Here is an 11,817-nt window from a genome sequence, read left to right as displayed (position 1 = left end):
ATTGGTCCGACCACATACCAGATACAGAAATCCTAAAGCTGTCTAACATGTACATTATCAATGCAACAGTAAAAAGGTTCCAAGTTCGTTGGGCGGGAGATGTAGTCCGCATGCCAGACAATCGCCTTCCCAAACGACATCTGTACGGGGAGCTGCGTGCAAGAAAGCGTTCCCAGGGGGGTCAATACAAGCGCTATAAAGACACACTTAAGAGCTCCTTCAAGGTGTGTGATATTGACATTCACGGCTGGGAAGCACTAGCTCTCGATTGCTCCCCATGGCGTGAAGCGAGGATTGGACTTGACAGTCATCTTGGAGTCCATAGGGAATGAGAAATGTGTTCATCTTCGATCACGAAGGAAGGAAGGAAGAGCAATATATGCATAATGTACATAAAACATACCGGTATTTGTATGTTATGTCGCTGTCGCGGCGCCCCAAACCACCTCTCTAAATTCAGACGGTGCCTAAAAGGCCTAATTGGCAACCCTATTTTTAAGAGGGTTTGGAACAAATGACATAAGACTTCGATGAGGTCTGGACATGGAGAAGAAGTCATTTTAATAACCGGTACCTATTCAAAACATTTTATACTATTGTTCCCGATATCAAAAAGAAGAGATGCACACACACACACATGTAATTTTGTATTCTCAGTTACTAGTAAACGACCTTATAGCAGCAGCACGAGATGGCCACGCTGCGCGGAGTTTACCGTTCGCATCATAACCTGAGCTAGCAGACGAGAGCGCGGTTAACATCATTGACGAAAAAAAAAACAAAAAAAAAAAACTAGGCCCCAGCTATGAATGAGTCATACTTTACGAATTACGTGTGTATGTGTTTTTGTCGCTTTGTGTGTGTGAGTGTTACAGCAACGTGCATGTGTGCTCCCTTGTAGCCTGAATCATAAAATATCTCCCAGATGGCAATGGGATGTAGATTTTATAAAGTAAAACTTGAAAAGGGGGGGGGGGGGGGGGGAATGGACCAGCGGGGGAGATAACTATCGCTGCATCAAAAATTACAGAGTGAGTTTCTCTTTAGTAGTCATTATTATTTCCAAATGTGTATATTGTATAGGCCTAAATCAAGTCTAGATCTTTGTGTGTTTTTTTTAACATGTAGACGAATTCGCCCCCTCAGTTTTTTTTGTTGTAAAAGTTTATTTTTATCATTTGCGTGTGAGTAACAACAGTGCGAGAAATGTGAGCATAGCTTAAGTGAGAGTATGTTTACATGGATGCAGCACTCATTATTTCATGTGGGTTGTCGGATGAAGGCCCTCCCACATACACGGACACAGATCGCGCGACTCGCACATCACTTCGTGTGCTAAGGTGGTGTTGTGTGTGATTTCGGTGTTCAATAATTTTGTGATTTTGTCGGAACAGCGATTACGTTCCTGGGCAGAGACTCATCCCTGTGGCATTTCTGTCGACAAGAAATAGAACCCAAGGTGAGTGGAAACGAATGATAGTGTTTGAGTGATTCATTTCTGTTTCCGGGCTTTAAGGCAGATCTAGTTGTCGAGCCTTGCCCCTTCGCCGAATTAAAACGTAAAGATCTAGATTCTCTATCGTTTAGCTAACAGCTTTGCTTTTCAGCAAGACTTCGATTCTATTATAATTCTATCTTGATTTAATTATGTTTCGATCAAGCATAGTCAACACTATCAAGCCTTTATCTTCACTCCCCCCCTCCCCTCCTCTTTTGTTTCAGTTACTTAGTACTCATCTCACTCCCGACCACCCCCCAATCATTTTAAGATAATTATAGACTACCTACCCTTAAATTACACAATAAAATGTTCATTTTTTTTTAATTTATGAAAGTAGCTGTTAATTAATGCACAGTTGTGCCTATTTATTTTATTGTCTTTCGCATTTGGTTTGTATTTCGATGCTGGTTATACAGTCCGCTCTTATACGTAGAGTTTAATGACATGCATAGACCCTATCAATTACAGCTTGGTATCTAGATCTAACCGGGACACATCTAGTTGTACATGTATGATTCATTCCTGCTAAATACATTCTACTTTGTGCCTGCCAATCAAAGCGGACGACATGTATTTGTGTATGTGTAACGTAACGATTGGGCAGTGTGTATGCGTGTTTTGCCTGAGATGATGTCATTCGGATACTAAACTGTGTTGAGGTTAGACTTGTGAAGTTTTAGTGAGTCTATATTTTGTAGCACTTCGTGAGGATGGCTATTAGGTTACCATCAATGACTCGCAAACGTCGCAGCAGGTGGTTATAGTAGAGGTAGGTTAACTTCTTTTATAAGCTGTTTCTTTTTTATTTCATTTCATTTCGTTCCATCTCTATCTTTTCTTCTTCTTTCACCCCTTTCTCTTTCTCCCTCTCTGTCTTTTCCTCTTTCCATCTTATTCTTTCTTCCCCCCCTCCTTTACCCCTTCCTCCCTCCTTAACCCTTTTCTCCCTCCATGTCTGCTTCCTTCTTTCTTTCTCCCCCCCCTTTTTTTTTCTTCTTGCCTGTCCCCCCCCACCATTTTTTCTTTTTCCCTCCTCTTTCCATCCCTCCTTTCTCTTTCTCCTCTCCCTCTCCAATCTTTCTCTCTTTCTCCTCTCCCTCTCCAATCTTTCTCTCTCTCTCTCTCTCTCCCTCTCAAATCTTTCTCTCTCTCTCTCTCTCTCTCTCTCTCTCTCTTCGAGAAACGCCCTTCATACTATATTCTTGATTTCTCTAAAACATAGTAAATAAATAGATCTGAATCCAGAGCGTCTCCGCCGTGCATCGCAATGCAAGACTTTTGTGTGTGTGTATCGCTTCCACCATTTTGTTCCCTGTCGTTGTTAGAGTATTACTCACACTCTGCCCACTGACTCACGTCCAGGAAGCTTACGCACGCTGTGAAATATCTACGTCTGCCACCGACTCACTCACAGCACTCGAACTCGCCATCGTCTGCTTCTATCTGCAGCCTTGTTCAGACTTAGTGGCTAGACAACTTTTATATACTTTTATATATTTTTTATAAGTCGACCTCACGGAGTTAAAAAAAGACAAGAGATAGCTACATATCAAGGGGACTCGAGTTGAGTTTGAGTTGTGAGCGCCTAAAGGCAGTATGAAAACCTTTTCCCAGATACCCCCCTCTCCCATTCCCTGATTTTTTGTTTCGTACACTTTTCAATCAGATCTAGATGTCTAGATATATAAATCCCGACTCGATTCTATGGTCACATATAAACAAGTAAAATGTAAAAGATATACTTTAAGACTTAACCTTTGTAAAAACAACTATCTAGCTCTTAATCACTAATGAATGATAGATTTAAAAAATGGAGATTTTTTTTAACCTCGCCACCATTCTCTTACAAAAATATTGTTAAGCGAATGTATAAATCTATTCAGAGTTTATACAATTCTAATGGTAGGCTACAAGATCTAGACTTAGAAGACTGTTGTATATACAATGTTCCTAAACGTCTCTTAATTTATTATGTTTATGAAGGCCTACAAGCGGGAATACCCTCTAATGTATGTCTGTTCAAAATGAATATTATTTAGGACTTAAGCTAGATGTAAATTAATTTATATTTTACTTTGAAAATTATAACTGCCAAACAAGAGTTTTCCCAGTGTTGCCAAATAGCTACCAAAATACTTTTCCTAAACATATACAGCTACTGTCAAATTTCTTGGAAAATCGTTAGATTCGTTTTCGAGATATTATGTCTAACTCTAAGTTCCCCCCCCCCCCCCGTTTTTTTTTTTTTTAAATGTTTTTTTTTTTTGACCCGATGAAGAGTCCGCAACATGAAAAGAGGCGTTTAAAATGTTATCCCTTGATCGTTGCGGTGTTTTTCGCGAAAATGAACGTAAATCCAACTTCTTATCATTTTCCTGTAAGATTTCGAAAATCAAGATCTAACAATATGAAATATCAGGTGACCGAGCCTCGCTCGGATGAATAATTTGTTAAGGAAGGATATATACCCGAAGTCATTTTGAGAATATTTTTGTACCAGGTGGCCGAACCTCGCTATGTTAAATAATTTTGGAAGGTTATATACCCGAAATCATTTTGGGAATATTCTTGTAATTACGAAAATGAACGATCGGATAAAGACTACTAATCTGTTCTGTTAGTTCTAATTGTAGGCCTAATTGTACATGTCGATTAAATTTAAAGTCTTTTAAGTCCTCCTACAGTCTAGACAAACTACAGCTCACGTCCGTCTTATAGTTTTACTATCCATCTTTTGCGTAAAACTATTGTAGGCTTACTATTATTGGCTTGGAAGAAAGTCTTTGCAATGTAACTTCTCTACGTTATAGGGTAAAACATGCACTTAGTGACAAAGTAAAATGGCGCATTTTTTCTTATTAGACTTAAATCATGGCATTAGTTTTCTAAAGAAACGTTTCCGTGGGGCACCTCTGTTACGCCAAACAATATGCTCGTTACCCATACGGGATACGTGCCCTGCCCAGCCTGACTGTCGGACTATAGGAAGTTCATACCATCCACTCATCCTAGTGGTGCTATGGCCTGCTTTTACACATCCATCCATTCAGATCTCTCCTGACCCTAACTCCAAGCTTTTTACCGAAGTTTATAGTTAAATCAAAAGAGGCTGCAGTGTACGCAAACTCGTTGACCGCTAGATGGATATCATGTTTAGTGTGAGCAAGTAAGGCGTAAAGAAGCTGTGTTATGACCATTTCCTTTGTTTTGGTACAGGAGAGGTAGACACTGAAGCATGAACACATGGTAATAATTCACCAGCAAAATAATAATAATAATAAGGCTTGTCTTAGAGTCCGAAAATTAATGAGGATTGCAGCTGTGACCTACATATCTTGCCACATCCAGGGCAAGCATAACCATTGTCCGCGGTACTCGATTAAGATTTTCTTTTAGCGTCTGCGTCTGTCCTCGGCAGCAAATTTTCTTTTGGTCTCAAATGTGTATCCGCGGCCTTTGTATAGAGGGAATTCTTTAAGTCCGACAGTTACGCTGGACAGAGCAGTATCCTGTATGGGAGACGAATCTCAGACGAACGCATGCCAAAGGCAGTCTTTTTTGGTCAGCTAAAAAGTGGTTGACGTAACACCGAAACCCTTAAAAGACCAGCTTATGGCGCAAACTTGACTTAGCTGACATAGAAGAGAGCACCTGATTGCATGGGGCCTCAGGACGAGACAGCTGGAGGTCACCAGCAAAATAAACAACAAAGTAAAAGGTATCTACACCGCTCTACACAATTAAAGTGTAAACAACTTATTAAGCACTTAAAACACAATAACTAATCATATATCGGCACATTTAATTTCATTACTTTTCTTTCATAGTTCTATAATAAATCAATCTACAATAAGATGGTGCGCAAATGTTTCATTAGGTCTATTGATTCTTTAAAACTCGTTATTGTTTGCAAAGAAATATTTTAGTATACTGCGGTAAGCCTAGTGACGTAAGCAGCGTTTTTCCCGTTTACGTCATGTAAATTTTTCATTCATAAAACATTCTAGCCAAAATTATTTTTTCGATAATGAGGCATTTTCAAACCGATATAACGGTCGACCTCGAGTTTTCCCGATGTGGCCAATGAGTTGAGAATTTGTTTCTCACTAATATGCACATACCTTGAAATTTTAAAGAAAATCGTTAGAGCCGTTTTTGAAATAAAATTTATATATATATATATAAATATATATACATACATACAAGAATTGCTCGCTTAAGAGTATAGGATTGATGTTGAGATGTCGGCCATGTTTGTCAAGATTGCCCCGGAAGTTATTTGAAAACAAAAAATAGAACGATTGCAAACTAGTATATTGCTCCTACTTTTCTGATGAATGAATTCTTAACAAAAAACGGAAAATTACAAGTTTTGCACTATCGGTATAGATGCACTGCCGAGGACAGACGCAGGCGGCGAAAAGAAAATCTAAATCGACCACCTGCGGACAATGGTTATGTTTGCCCTGGGTGTGGCAAAATATGTAGGTCACAGCTGGGGCTGCGCTACCACGGGAAATACTGCATTCCTCACCAATCTTTGGACTCGAAGAAAAGACTTATTATTATAGATGCACGATTAAAAGAGCAAATGAAAATGGTCTCATCGTCCTGTGTATACATATTTGTATGTCTTTGAGCTTACGGTCAAACTTTTAAATTAGTTTTATCTAGAAGCTAAACAGCCTATTGTTATAACATTTTTTATCTCGCATATGCATATTCAGGCCACAAGCTGGAGCTATCAGAGCAAACAGAACTTTTAGAAATTGGCATTCGTCACTGTCACCAACATTACAAACAAAAGGTCTTACAGCTGACTCAGAGACTTACGTATAAGATATGTATGTGGGCTAGCTTCTTCCTGTTTCGCTTTCGGGTGAAGTTTATATTTGTTGTTTTTATTTTGCTTCAGTTTCCACATTTGTGCGTGTCTAGATACCTAGATATAAAGAGTGATTGTACATAAAAAAAAATAAATAAAATACCTAATGAACTCACGTAAATCTTTTAAAACAGTAGAATGTACAACTCATTGTCCTAACTATTGTTTTTAAAAGTCTATAACAAGTTATCAACTCACTCTGTCTGTCTGGTAGACGTTAGGTCTATATCTCTGACACCCAAATCTGGGATAAAGATGAAATTTTGTACAACTATTTCTTTTACATGACAACACAAGAACCAATGAGATCAATTAACCAATTAGTTAATTAACTTTTTGTAATTATTTTTTTTTTTTTGTATCTCGAACGAGGGAAAGAAATATTGTACTTGACTGAAGTGATGGTATAATTAAGTGTATATATTAAGTGTATAATAAAGTGATGAATTAGTCCCCTTTATAGGTCTCCCCTTTAAAGTAAGTTGAAACAAACAATAGATAACTCTACAATCTTCTATGTTCATAAGTACCTTTCTAGCAGAATGGTAAGTATGTCAGCTTGAGGAGGCGTGAGCCATGAGTTCGAATTCAGGTCGTCCTCCACCTTTTTTTTTTTAAATAAATGCTTTAGAAAAGGGATTACGGTCAAATTCACCCCAATATCCTACTCTCCCATTTACCCCGACTGGTCCAGAGAAGTGATAGGATCATAGCGTAGTAACTAAAAGCAACTGGTCCAGAGAAGTGATAGGATCATAGCGTAGTAACTAAAAGCAACTGGTCCAATGAAGTGATCGGATCATAGCAAAGTGAGAAAGCTAAAAGCAACTGGTCCAATGAAGTGATCGGATCATAGCAAAGTGAGAAAGCTAAAAGCAACTGGTCCAATGAAGTGATAGGATCATAGCAAAGTGAGAAAGCTAAAAGCAACTGGTCCAATGAAGTGATAGGATCATAGCAAAGTGAGAAAGCTAAAAGCAACTGGTCCAATGAAGTGATAGGATTATAGCGTAGTGAGAAAACTAAAAGCAACTGGTCCAGACAAGTGATAGGATCATAGCGTAGTGAGAAAACTAAAGCAACTGGTCCAGACAAGTGATAGGATCATAGCGTAGTGAGAAAACTAAAGCAACTGGTCCAGACAAGTGATAGGATTATAGCGTAGTGAGAAAACTAAAGCAACTGGTCCAGACAAGTGATAGGATCATAGCGTAGTGAGAAAACTAAAGCAACTGGTCCAGAGAAGTTATAGGATTATAGCGTAGTGAGAAAGCTGAAAGCAACTGGTCCAGACAAGTGATAGGATCATAGCGTAGTGAGAAAACTAAAGCAACTGGTCCAGAGAAGTTATAGGATTATAGCGTAGTGAGAAAACTAAAGCAACTGGTCCAGACAAGTGATAGGATCATAGCGTAGTGAGAAAACTAAAGCAACTGGTCCAGAGAAGTTATAGGATTATAGCGTAGTGAGAAAGCTGAAAGCAACTGGTCCAGACAAGTGATAGGATCATAGCGTAGTGAGAAAACTAAAGCAACTGGTCCAGACAAGTGATAGGATCATAGCGTAGTGAGAAAACTAAAGCAACTGGTCCAGACAAGTGATAGGATCATAGCGTAGTGAGAAAACTAAAAGCATGAAATAATGGGGATTCTATTATAGTTTTGAAACTACGAAACAAAAATTTAACTCTGCATAGTTGCAACTGAGCTTACTCATGTTTGTGCATGTATTGTGGTTGTGTATTATTTATAAGTGTCCAAAGCTTGTCAATTCTAAGCGAGTTTATTTTGACTAACCGCGTTGCGTTGCCTGTTATCCTCTACCAACACTTAGTTGAAAATTCACAAAGAATGCAAAGAATTCAATGTACTAGACATCCTGTAGACCACACCACAGAGCAGTCTATAAACTAACCATTTTAACCATTCGGGTCTGTCCATTTTAATAACTTGCGGAAAAAGTAAGAGTTCAGATGGCTTGTTTGGGGGGGGTGTCCATCGAACAAGATGGTTGTGTGTGGGGGCCAGGGTAACGAAACGGTTCTTGTCCTCTACACTTGTGTAGACCATGTTATCTTATCTTGTAAGTTACAGGCGTTACTCCAAAAGAGAACACATTTACGCCTTACGCGTACCCATGTGTTAGTCTAGTTACGTAATGTTAAGTAGAGACTTAAACTCTGCTAAGTCGTTGTTTTTCCCCGGCTGATTTAGGCAACTCATTCCATGCTCTAATGACAATAAGGAAGGAGCCCGTGTACGAATTTGTCCTAACATATGGAAAAAGAAATGTGCGTTTATCTTTTTGTCTTTCTGCGTATTTTATTAGATTGTGATTTTATGTTTGTAAGTTATGCCTCGGTGTTTTTATGTATTATTGCTAATTCAATTTTTAGCCTTCTTTCCTTTAGTGTTTCTAAATTGAGCGATTTTTACTAATGTTGCCAAATGGGAATAGTCTTTTGTTATAAATCTCACGGCTCTATTTAGTGTTTGTTCTAGTTCGTTAAACGTAAAAGTCAATTATGTTAATCTGAGAACTAGAAAGTTAACCCACTTGTGATAACGTTCCGTCACGTCACAGTCATGTGATCACTGCAACCACTAACTGCTTGTCTTGAAGGTTTCTCTTGTACGCTGAAATATTCCCAAATGAGAATCTCGTGTTAACTGAGATTTGTACTGAGACCCTTGGATTGTATGGCTAACACTTTCCCACAATGTTCTCCTAACGTTTGATGGAAAGTCCGTGTAGTAGTCGAAGTCTTGCGTTCAAATTAAATTATGCTTAGTTTATTTAATGTTGTAGCTTTCTCCGTTATTATATATATAATTGTATATATATATATATATATATCATGGGCGTAGCCAGGGGGGGGGTTCTTGGGGTTCAAACCCCCCCCGAAATGAAATTCCCCCCCTGCGGGGGGGGGACGGAATTAAGTGACTGATTTTTGCTTTCATTTAGTTTATTTTAGGTGAGATTTTAATACTAAATCATCACTTACCACAGCACAGCCGAGGCAGTTTTGAGTTAAAAACCCTCTACCAGGGGGTTTTGAGTTTAAATCCCCCTCCCCCAAGGGGTTTTGAGATTTAAAAAAACCCTATCAGGGGGTTTTGAGATACAAATCCCTCTACCAGGGGGATTTGAGTTTAAACCCCCCTACAGGGGGTTTTGAATTTTAAACTTCTACCAGTGGTTTTTGCAGTTAAATTCCCCTCTTCTATAAAACAAAACAAAAAAAATGCAAACAACAATCCCCAAATTCCAACAGCACAGTTGAGGAAGATTTTGATTTTAAAACCACTTCCAAAATTTACGATAAACCCCATCTTCAATATAAAAAAAGCAAATTACACACTATAAAATCTATGACTGTAGCCAAAGGGGTTTTGAGTTAAAATCCCCCTCCTCCAGAGTTGAAAACCTCTCTCTTCAATATTATTTTAAAGCAAACTACAGTCACCAAATTCTATGATCGTAGCTAAATGGGGTTTTGAATTAAAAACAAAACAAAAAAACTCCAGAGATTTCTTAGTTTAAAACCCCTCAACAGATGATTTGACGAAAAAACTTTCCTTTTCGATATAAAATCTAAAGCGAAATACAGGCATGTAATTCCAAGAGCGTAGTCAAGAAAGGTTACAAATTTCTACCAGTGGCTTGGGCTCCATTAATAAAGTGTGAATAGTCTTCTGCCGAAATTGAAAATCATTAAATGTGTCTCAACAAAGATGACTAAGACAGATTTTAGGAGTCAGTCATAGAGATCGGGTCTAAATCAAAGAAATCATATGCCGAACTGGGAGTCGAAACCTTAGTAAGGTTGTGACAGAGCGTCGCATGAGGTTTTGCGGGACATGTTCTCACAAAATGAATTACGCGAAATAAGAGTTGCGGAAACAGCTTGCCGGAAAATGCGCCGAACGGCGCGAGAGGGTTTAAGTCAGTAAGAATAGCACATTAGGTTTTTGAAATAAAACTTTTTAATAGCAAGATAATGCACTGTAGATACCTCAGAATATGCTTTTTGTTGGCTTTCAATACCAGAAATAGTGCTCGGCGGCGGGGCTTCGCCCCGCGCTGGGGGAGCGTGCGAACTCCCCCAGACCCCTTGCTAGCAAGGGCGGGGAGTCTACGATAAACAATAAACGTCTTCCGAAAGGGTCAGAATGTAATAAAGATTAATTATGTACACACATAAATATATATTTTATTTCCGCGGGGGGTGGGGGCGGTGGGGTCAGGGGGGATTCCCCCCCCCCAAACCCTCCCCGAAAAAAAATCCTGGCTACGCCCATGGTATATACATATATATATATATATATATATATATATATATATATATATATATATATATATATATATATATATATATATATATTACCCCCTTTTAATGTGGTAACAAACAAACAAAAAAAACGCGTTCATAAAATAGCATTTTATGAAGTAATATAAACAGATAATAAATATCAATTCTTACTTTATGTTCAAATAATTTAGTAAACTCAACATTTATATTTCTTTTGGTCATAAAAAAAAAAGAGAAAAAAAAAGTCATTTATGAGGATCAAACCCATGACATTCGGGTGAAGCTCTATCAATTAAGCTGGAGTGTGCGAAATTCAAGCTTGAAATAAATTATTCAAATTTGACTTGAGTCTTTTGACCTTTTTTTTTGTGCTTATCTTATCTTATCTTATAAAATAAGGACGTTACTTCCAAAAAGATGATTACGTCCTACGCGTGTCCCTAGGTCAATCTTGTCATGCATGTTAATCAATGATTAGACTCTGTCAAGTCTGTTTTTTTTTCGTCTGATTCAGGCAGCTCATTCAATGCTCTAATAGCACTAGGGAAGAAGGATTATTTGTATAAATTTGTACCAGCATATGGAACAAGGAATGTGCCTTTATCTTTGTATAGAAAGTGTGAAATAATATTAGGAAATGAAAAAAAAATCCAAAATGGAATATCTAAAGCTGTAGGGACCTATTTGCTGTCAAGGAATGAAGTCTTGTTAGATTCTCAAATCTGGCATGAGACTTGGAGCATAGGATGATAAATAGATAATACTTTTTTACTATTTAATATATTTTCCCCCTAAAACAGGAATCGGCAACCTTTTGAGTCGAAAGAGCCAAAAACGACAATTTACCAAATTTTAAAGTTTTTAAAGAGCCGCCACAAATTTTTTCTTGTCAACAATAAATAGTATTTACACAATTAATTTTTAATTTAAAAAAACGAATATATTAATTCATATATACATTTTTTCCACACCAAATAAGATAATATATATATGGTTTTATTTGATAATTATTTTTTCTTTCGGTAACAACTAAAGCAGTTATACATTTACTTACAACACTAACTTGTACTTGAATTACAAACAATTGAGAAAATTCAATGGGTGGTTGACTTCGCA

General features: G+C 37.8%; 1 protein-coding gene across 2 annotated transcripts in view; it reads left to right on the top strand.

Annotated features, from left to right (window-relative positions):
- The first annotated feature begins 1,014 nt into the window (after window positions 1–1,014).
- The window catches only part of LOC106050976 (uncharacterized), a 43,217-nt gene continuing 32,414 nt past the window's right edge, over window positions 1,015–11,817 (top strand). The window contains exon 1 of one of the 2 annotated variants that reach the window (XM_056008355.1): window positions 1,015–1,459. The gene's annotated coding sequence lies outside the window, so the exon portion shown is untranslated. Of the gene's footprint in view, window positions 1,460–1,977; window positions 2,271–11,817 lie in introns of those variants that run through there. The other variant, XM_056008356.1, reaches the window with a different exon arrangement.

This window comes from Biomphalaria glabrata, chromosome 13 (genome assembly GCF_947242115.1).
Source record: "Biomphalaria glabrata chromosome 13, xgBioGlab47.1, whole genome shotgun sequence".
Taxonomy (NCBI): Eukaryota; Metazoa; Mollusca; class Gastropoda; family Planorbidae; genus Biomphalaria; species Biomphalaria glabrata.
The sequence above is the reverse complement of the archived record's forward strand: the minus strand, read 5'-3'. Positions and strand labels throughout refer to the sequence as shown.